This window comes from Trichechus manatus, unplaced genomic scaffold, assembly GCF_000243295.1.
Source record: "Trichechus manatus latirostris isolate Lorelei unplaced genomic scaffold, TriManLat1.0 scaffold00019, whole genome shotgun sequence".
In the NCBI taxonomy this organism is placed as follows: domain Eukaryota; kingdom Metazoa; phylum Chordata; class Mammalia; order Sirenia; family Trichechidae; genus Trichechus; species Trichechus manatus.
Genome location: NW_004443955.1, coordinates 5,727,553 through 5,736,797, shown reverse-complemented (window position 1 = coordinate 5,736,797; position 9,245 = coordinate 5,727,553). Strand labels below are relative to the sequence as shown.

Here is a 9,245-nt window from a genome sequence, read left to right as displayed (position 1 = left end):
GTCTCTACTGGATTGCGTGGGGGTGTCTCGATTTTCTCCATAGCTTTGGAAATATGTGGGAAAGACCATAGCCATAAGAAAATGAACTTCTCCTCATTCGTCTCTGTCTTACTGCTTTGTCCTTGCAAAACTCTCTGTGGTGAGTTTGATCTCTGTTGTCTTACTTTCCTAGGGGTCAGTCCAAGCCCACTGGAAACTGAAAGACGATGTGTGAACACGCATCAGGAGTGATTCCGAGCTGAGAGGAAGACATCGGTGGTAAGCCTCTTGAGATCTCGGGATTTATACCTGGGGAGTGATATTTCTTGGATGAATGATGACACAAAAACTTGTCCTGAAGACAGATAAAGACATAAAAATCATGCTCAATAGGATTACTCTGAGGCCCAGAGGAAACCTTCTTTTGCCCAACCTTATTTATCTCGGTCCAAGGGGACACCCATTTGGATGCGTTTCACCTCTACAAGTGATCAAAACACCTAACCGACGTGGATTTTCAGGCTCATTCCTTGCCGTTTTCCTCTTTTTTGCAATTTAGAAGGACCTGCTGCTCAGAAATTCACCATTTCAAGGCATCAAGGTGAGTGATTTAACGTGGTTTCACATGATCCCCTACTACCCTTGGACAATAGAAATTGTGGCCCAAAGGCATTTGGGGATTCAGAATAAGCTTAGACATGTTCCTGGGTTTTCTTGTTGACCACGACTGGTTGACTAAGTGGCAGTGATATTCATGGTGAATATTTAGAATGCCCAGGAACTTGGAACAATTTCTTCTTGAGTAATTTTTAATACCCTGGGTCCCAATGTGACATGTCATGTTGAACTGGGAGAAATGCACAAGTAGACAAATGAGTTTTTCTAAAATATTTATAGAATGGCAATTGCTAGGAGCTCTACCGGCGACCCTGGTAACTTCCTCTAATTTAAAGTCTGTGTCATTTCCGCTGGACCCTTAGGTTCCACGGGGCGGTTTTCCCAGGAATTCTGGAATTGAATGAACAAATGAGTAGTCTGATAGCTGGTTCTCCCTTTAAAGAAAAGGTAGCTGGGAAGATCTGTATCCAAAAGCGACCTGCAGGTTTGATGCCAGTGGTTAAGAAAGGTGTCAGGGTCTTGACTGCTTTTAGGTACACACCACAGAAAGTCATGATCACCTTAATCTCCTTAAAGGCAATTTAGGCATAACTGCTGCCTTCCACGTGTGGAAAGATCATTGTTCTTGACAATTGGTTGGAAGCCTGTAGAGTTGTCATAAGACTGGTGCTCTGTGTTGTATCCTAAGGGTTCTGCTGATGATTGGTAAACTGGGGTTGATGGCTTTCCTGTATTGTGATTTTCTCGTCATGAAGTCAGTTGGGTATGACCATGGGTGAACTGTGACAGCCAACAGTAATGGGACTATGGGAGTTTCTAGAAGTGTTGGCACAATCCTTGGAAAGGAATAGATTTGACGAGTGTACTGCCAGCAGACTTGTACATCCCCAGTTTTGCTGGAAACTTGGGTGTCATTTCCTCAGAGATTCCATGCACTGGACAATGGCTGTGGATATGGTCATGGCATTCTTCAATAGATCAGCCAGGGCTAAACAATGCAAAAGCATCTTCTTGGGCAAAACTCCGTGAGAATTGGCTGTGTGACCAGAGACGTCTAGGGCTCCTTCTTACGTTGCATGCTTCTTGCTTTCTGTCAAGGGTCAGCCGTGTCTCTACTGGTTTCCATGTGGGTTTCTCCATTGTATCCATAGCTTTGGGAATATGTGGAAAAGACCAGAGCCATAAGAAAATGAACTTCTCGTTGATCTCTGTCTTACTGCTTTGTCCTTGCAAAACAGTTTGTGGTGAGGTCGATCTACGTTGTCTTGCTTTCAAAGGGGTCAATCCACCGAAACTGGAAACTGGAACACGATGTGCGAACACTAATCTGGAGTGATTCGGGGTGACAGGAAGAGATCGGTGGTAAGCTTCTTGAGGTCTCAGGCGATTTATACCTGGGGAGTGACATGGCTTGTGTCAATGATGATACCTAAACTTGTCTTGAAGACAGATGATGACTAAAAATCATGCTTAATAGGATTACGCTGAGGCCTAGACGAAAACTCCTTTTGGCCAGCCTTATTTATCTCAGTCCAAGTGGACCCCCATTTGGATGCCTTACACCTCCACAAAACATCAAAACCCCTAAGTGACTGATGATTGTCAGACTCCTTCCTTGCCTCTTTACCTCTTTTTTTGATTTAGAACGACCTGCTACCCAGAAATTCAGCATTTCAAGGCATCAGATTGAGAGATTTAATGTGGTTTCACCTCATCCCCTATGACCCTTGGACAACAGAAATTCTGGCCCAAAGGCATTTGGGGTTTCAGAATAAGCTTAGACGTGTCCCCAGGTTTTATTCTTGACTACGACTGGCTAAAGAAGTGGCAGTTATATTCATGGGGAATACTGAGAATTCCTAGGAACTGGGAACATTTTCCACTTCAGTAGTTTTCAAGACCCTGGGTCCAAGGGAGACATGTCATATTGAACTGGGAGAAATGCCCAAGTAGACAAATGTGTTATTCTAAAGTATTTATAGAATGGCAATCGCTAGGGGCTCTACCAACGACCCAGGTAACCTCCTCTAATTTAAAGTCTGTATCATTTGTTGCTGGACCATTCATTTCAACAGGGAGGTTTTCCAGGAATTTTGGAATTGACTGAATTTAATGAGTAGTCTGATAGCTGGTTCTCCCTTCAAGTAAACGCTAACTGCGCCTATCTGTATACAAAAGCGACTTCCAGGGTGGTTGCCAGTTGGTAAGAAAGATGTGAGGGTCTTGACTGCTTTCAGCTCCATGCCACAGAATGGCGAGATTACCTTACTCCTCAACAGGGAATTCAGGCATAACTGCAGCAGTCCACATGTGGAAAGATCATGGTTCTTGAGAGTTGATTGGAAGCATGTAGATTTGTCATAAGACTAGTGCTCTGTGCTGTATTCCTAGGGATCCACTGATGGTTGGAAAACAGGAGGAAATGGGTTTCCTCTGTTGTGATTTGGTTGGCATGAGTTAGATAGGGTCTGACAATGAGTGAAGTGTGACATCCAACAGTAACAGGACCAGGGAAGTTTCTAGAAGAAGTGTTGGCACAATTCTTCCAAAGGACTAGATTTCATGAGTGTCCTGCCAGCGGACTGGTGGATCGGGAGTTTTGTGGGAAACTTGGGTTTCATTTCCTGGGAGAGTCCATGCACTGGACAATTCCTGTGGATATGGACATGGCTTTCTTCAATAGATCAGCCAGGGCTAAAACATCAAAAAGCTTCTTCTTGTGCGAAACCCCCTGAGAATTGTTTGTGTGACCGGATACCTCTAGGGCTCCTCCTTACGTTGCACCCTTCTTGCTTTCTGTCACTGGTCAGTAGTGTCTCTACTGGGTTGCATGTGGGTGTCTCGATTTTCTCCATAGCTTTGGAAATATGTGGGAAAGAGCCTAGCCATAAGAAGATGAACTTCTTCTTGTTGATCTCTGTCTTACTGCTTTGTCATTGCAAAAATGCTTTGTGTTGTGGTTGATCTCTGTTCTCCTTTCTAGGGGTCAGTCCAACCCCACTGGAAACTGAAAGAGGATGTGGGAACACTCATCAGTTGTGATTCTGAACTGACAGGTAGACCTCTTGAGGTCTCAGGGGATTTATACCTGGGGAGTGACTTTTCTTGGGTCAATGCTGACACCTAAACTTGTCTTGAAGAGAGATGATGACATAAAAATCATGCTCAATAGGATTACGCTGAGGCCCAGAAAAAACCTCCTTTTGCTCAATCTTATTTATCTTGGTTAAAGTGGACCCCCATTTGAATGAATCTAACCTCCACAAGTGATCAAAACACCTAACGGACTGCTGATTGTCAGGCTCATTCTTTGCCTTTTGCCTGTTTTTGTGATGTAGAAAGACCTGCTGGCCAGAAACCCACCATTCCAAGTCATCAAGGTGAGTGATTCACGTGGTTTCACTTCATCCCATACTACACTTGGACAACAGAAATTGTGGCCCAAATGAATTTGGGGTTTCGGAATAAGCTGAGACATGTCCCCTGGTTTTCTTCTTGACCATGACTGGTTGACTAATTGGCTGTGATATTCCCGGTGAATATTGAGAATTCCCAGCTATTTGGAACAATTTCCACTTAAGTAATTTTCAAGACCCTGTGTCCCAGTGGCACATGTCATGTTGAACTGGGAGAAATGCATAAGTAGAAAAATTTTTTTGATTTAAATATTTATAGAATGGCAATGGCTAAGGACTCTACCGGCAATGCTGGTAACTTCCTCTAATTTAAAGTCTGTGTCAATTGCCTCTGGACCCTTAGCTTCCAAGGGGAGGTTTACCCAGGAATTTTGGAATTGAATGAACGAACGAGTAGTTTGATAGCTGGTTCTCCCTTTAAAGAAAAGGTAGCTGAGCAGATCTGCATCCAAAACTGACCTTCAGGATTGATGCCAGTGGTTAAGAAAGGTGTCAGGGTCTTGACTGCTTTTTAGGTGCATACCACAGAAAGTCATGATCACCTTAATCTCCTTAAAGGCAACTTAGGCATAACTGCTGCCTTCCACGTGCGGAAAGATCATTATTCTTGACAATTGGTTGGAAACCTGTAGAGTTGTCATAAGACTGGTGCTCTGTGTTGTATCCCTAGGGTTCTACAGATGATTGGAAAACTGGGGTAGATGGGTACCTTCTGTTTTGATTTTCTTGGCATGAGGTGGATTGGGTTTGTCCATGGGTGAAGTGTGACATCCAACAGTAATGGTACTATGGGAGTTTCTAGAAGAAGTGTTGCCACCGTCCTTGGAAAGGAAGATTTGACAAGCGTCTTGCCAGTGGAATTGTAGATCCCCAGATTTACTGGAAAATTGGGTGTCATTTCCTTGGAGATTCCACGCACCGGACAATGGCTGTGGATATGGTCATGGCGTTCTTTAATACTTGAGCCAGTGCTAAACAATGCAAAAGCATCTTCTTGCTGGAAACCCCGAAAAAATTGGCTGTGCTACCAGAGACGTCCAGAGCTCCTCCTTAGGTTGCATGCTACATGTTTTCTATCAAGAGTCAGCGGTGTCTCTACTGGTTTCCATGTGTGTTTCTCCATCGTATCCATAGCTTTGGGAATATGTGGGAAAGACTATAGCCGTAAGAAGATGAACTTCTCCTCGTTGATCTCTGTCTTACTGCTTTGTCCTTGCAAAACGGTTTGTGGTGAGGTCGATCTCCATTGTCTTGCTTTCATAGGGGTCAGTCAACCAATACTGGAAACTGGAATACTATGTGTGAGCACTCAGTGGGTGTGATTCCGAGCTGACAGGAATACATTGGTGGTATTCCTCTTGAGATCTCAGGGGATTTATACCTGGGGAGTGACATTTCTTGGGTCAATGATGACACCTAAACTTGTCTTGAAGACAGATGATGACATAAAAATCATGCTCAATAGAACTACACTGAGGCCCAGAGGAAACCTCCTTTTGCTGAACCTTATTTATCTCGGCCCAAGTGGACCCCCATTTGGATGCCTTCCACCTCCATAAGTGATCAAACGCCCTAAGTGAGTGACAACAGTCAGGTTCATTCCGTGGATTTCCCCCCCACCGCCTTTTTATTAAGAAAGTCCTGCTGCCCAGAAAGTCAACATTTGAAGACATCAAGGTGAGTGATTTATCGTGGTTTCAACTGATCCCCTACTACACTTGGACAACAGAAATTGGGCCCAAAGGCATTTGAGGTTTCAGAATAAGCTTAGACGTGTCCCCGGGTTTTCTTCTTGAGCACGACTGGTTGAGTAAGTGGCAGTGATATTCATGGTGAATATTGAGTATTCCCAGGAACTTGGAACAATTTCCACTTGAGTAATTGTCAAGACCCTGGTCCCAGGGTGACATGTGTGTTTTTCTAAAATATTTATGGAATGGCAATCGCTAGGGGCTCTACCGGCGACCTTGGTAACTTCCTCTAATTTAAATTCTGTGCCAATCGCCGCTGGACCCTTTAGTTCCACAGTTAGGTTTCCCCAGGAATTTTGGAAGAGAATGAACTTAATGAGTAGTCTGATATCTGGTTGTCCCTTTAAGGAAAAGTTAGCGGCGCAGATCTGTGTACAAAAGCGACTTCCAGCGTGAATGCCGATGATTAAGAAAGAGGTGAAGGACTTGACTGCTTTCAGCTCCATGCCACAGAAAGCCATGATCACCTTAATCTCCTTAAAGGGAATGTAGGCATAACTGCTGCCTTCCACATGGGGAAAGATCATGGTTCTTGACAGTTGACTGGAAGTTTGTAGTTTTGTCATAAGACTCGTGCTCTGTGTTGTATCCCTAGGGATCCACTGATGGTTGGAAAACAGGAGGAAATGCATTTCCTCTGTTGTGATTTGGTTGGCATGAGCTAGATTGGTTCTGGTAATGGGCCAAGTGTGAAGTCCAACAGTAATGAGACCATGGAAGTATCTAGAAGAGTGTTGGCACACTCCTTCCAAAGGAGTAGATTTCATGAGTGTCCTGCCAGCGGACTTGTAGATCGTGAGTTTTGCAAGAAACTTCGGTGTCATCGACTGGGAGAGCCCACGCACTGGACAATTCCTGTGGATATGGACATGGCTTTCTTCAATTGATCAGCCAGGGATAAAACATCGAAAAGCCTCTTCTTGTGCGAAACCCCCTGAAAATTGTGTCACTGGGGACCTCTAGGGCTCCTTGTTACGTTGCACCCTTCTCGCTTTCTGTCACTGGTCAGCGGTGTCTCTACTGGGTTGCGTGTGGGAGTCTTGATTTCCTCCATAGCTTTGGAAATACGTGGGAAAGAGCATACCCAAAAGAAATGAAATTCTCCTCGTTGATCTCTGTCGTACTGCTTTGTCATTGCAAAACGCTTTATGGTGAGGTTGATCTCTGTCGTCCTACTTTCCTAGGGGTCAGTCCAACCCCACTGGAAACTGAAAGACAATGTGTGAACACCCATCAGGTGTGATTCCGAGCTGACAGGAAGATATTGGTGGTAAGACTCTTAAGGTCTCAGGGGATTTATGCCTTTGGAGTGACATTTCTCAGGTCAATGCTGACACCTAAACTCATCTTGAAGACAGATGATGACACAGAAATAATGCTAAAGAGGATTACGCTGAGGCCCAGAAAAAACCTCCTTTTGCTCAAGCTTATTTGTCTTGGTTAACGTGGACCCCGATTTGGATGACTCTCATCTCCACAGGTGATCAAAACACCTAAGGGACTGTTGATTGTCAGGCTCATTCCTTGCCTTTTGCCTCTTTATTATGATTTAGAAAGACGTGCTGCCCAGATACTCGCCATTCCAAAGCATCCAGTTGAGTGATTCACGCGGTTTCAGCTAATCCCTTACTACACCTGGAAAACAGTAATGGTGGCCCAAACGCATTTGGGGTTTCGCAATAAGCTGAGACGTGCCCCCATGTTTTCTTCTTGACCACGACTGGTTGACTAATTGGCTGTGATATTCCCGGTGAATATTGAGAATTCCCAGGAACTTGGAACAATTTCCACTTGAGGAATTTTCAAGAGCCTGGCTCCCAACGGGACATGTTATGTTGAACTGGGAGAAATGCACAAGTAGCCAATTTTTTTGTTTTACATTTTGATAGAATGGCAATCACTAGGGGCTCTACCCTGACTCTGGTAACTTCCTCTAATTTAAAGTCTGTGTCAATTGCCGCTGGAACCTTCGCTTCCACGGGGAGGTTTTCCCAGGAATTTTGGAATTGAATGAACGAACAGGTAGTCTGATAGCTGGTTGTCCCTTTAAAGAAAAGGTAGCTGCGCAGATCTGCATCCAAATGTGACATTCAGGGTTGGTGCCAGTGGTTAAGAAAGGAGTCAGGGTCTTGACTGCTTTTAGGGTGCATACCACAGAAAGTCATGATCACCTTAATCTCCTTAAATGGAATTTAGGCATAACTGCTGCTTTCCATGTGTGGCAAGATCGTTGTTCCTGACAATTGGTTGGAAGCCTGTAGAGTTGTCATAAGACTGGTGCTCTGTGTTGTATCTCTAGGGTTCCACAGATGATTGGAAAACTGGGATAGATGGGTACCTTCTGTTGTGATTTTCTTTGCATGAGGAGGATTGGGTTTTACCTGGGTGAAGTGTGACATCCAACAGCAATGGGACTATGGGAGTTTCTAGAAGAAGTGTTGGCACCCTCCTTGGAAAGGAATACATTTGACAAGTGTCCTGCCTTTGTACTTGTAGATCCCCCGATTTTGTGGAAACTTGGGTGTCATTTCCTTGGAGATTCCACACACTAGACAATGGCTGTGGATAAGGTAATGGCTTTCTTTAATAGATCAGCCAGTGCTAAACAATGGAAAAGCATCTTCTTGCTCTAAACCCCAAGAGAATTGGTTGTGCGACCAGAGATGTCTAGAGCTCCTCCTTAGGTTGCATGCTATGTGCTTTCTATCAAGAGTCAGCGGTGTCTCTACTGGTTTCCATGTGCATTTCTCCACCATATCCATAGCTTTGGGAATATGTGGGAAAGACCATAGCCATAAGAAGATGAACGTCTCCTCGTTGATCTCTGTCTTACTGCTTTGTCCTTGCAAAACTGTTCACGGTGAGGTCGATCTCCATCTTCTTGCTTTCATAGGGGTCAGTCAACCAATACTGGAAACTGGAAAACGATGTGTGAACACTCATTGGGTGTGATTCCGAGCTGACAGGAATACATCGATGGTATTCCTCTTGAGATCTCAGGGGATTTATACCTGGGGAGTGACATTTCTCAGGTCAATGATGACACCTAATCTTGTCTTGAAGACAGAGATGACATAAAAATCATGCTCGATAAGATTACGCTGAGGTCCAGAAGAAAACTCCTTTTGCCGAACCTTATTTATCTTGGTCCAAGTGGACCCCCATTTGGTGCCTTCCACCTCCACAAGTGATCGAAAGCCCTAGTGACTGACGACAGTCGAGCTCATTCTGTGGATCTTCCCTGGACCCTTTTTATTTAGAAAGTCCTGCTGCCCAGAAATTCAGCATTTGAAGGCATCAAGGTGAGTGATTTATCGTGGTTTCACCTTATCCCCTACTACCCTTGGACAACAGAAATTGGGACCAAAGGCATTTGAGGTTTCAGAATAAGCTTAGACGTGTCCCCGGGTTTATTTCTGGAGCACGACTGGTTGAGTAAGTGGCAGTGATATTCATGGTGAATATTGAGTATTCCCAGGAA

The 9,245-nt window shown here is 44.4% G+C and overlaps 6 non-coding genes across 6 annotated transcripts; all 6 read left to right on the top strand.

The window, feature by feature from the left end:
• The first annotated feature begins 307 nt into the window (after positions 1 to 307).
• Positions 308 to 388, top strand: LOC111819864 (small nucleolar RNA SNORD115). The gene has a single exon (XR_002823436.1). It is a non-coding gene; the product is annotated as a small nucleolar RNA SNORD115 (small nucleolar RNA).
• A 1,622-nt stretch (positions 389 to 2,010) lies between these two features.
• LOC111819849 (small nucleolar RNA SNORD115) lies at positions 2,011 to 2,090 on the top strand. The gene has a single exon (XR_002823423.1). It is a non-coding gene; the product is annotated as a small nucleolar RNA SNORD115 (small nucleolar RNA).
• Positions 2,091 to 3,704: 1,614 nt separating this feature from the next.
• Positions 3,705 to 3,785, top strand: LOC111819834 (small nucleolar RNA SNORD115). The gene has a single exon (XR_002823409.1). It is a non-coding gene; the product is annotated as a small nucleolar RNA SNORD115 (small nucleolar RNA).
• A 1,628-nt stretch (positions 3,786 to 5,413) lies between these two features.
• On the top strand, positions 5,414 to 5,494 carry LOC111819838 (small nucleolar RNA SNORD115). The gene has a single exon (XR_002823413.1). It is a non-coding gene; the product is annotated as a small nucleolar RNA SNORD115 (small nucleolar RNA).
• Positions 5,495 to 7,085: 1,591 nt separating this feature from the next.
• Positions 7,086 to 7,166, top strand: LOC111819858 (small nucleolar RNA SNORD115). Its single transcript, XR_002823431.1, has one exon. It is a non-coding gene; the product is annotated as a small nucleolar RNA SNORD115 (small nucleolar RNA).
• Positions 7,167 to 8,794: 1,628 nt separating this feature from the next.
• LOC111819855 (small nucleolar RNA SNORD115) lies at positions 8,795 to 8,874 on the top strand. Its single transcript, XR_002823428.1, has one exon. It is a non-coding gene; the product is annotated as a small nucleolar RNA SNORD115 (small nucleolar RNA).
• Positions 8,875 to 9,245: the final 371 nt, after the last annotated feature.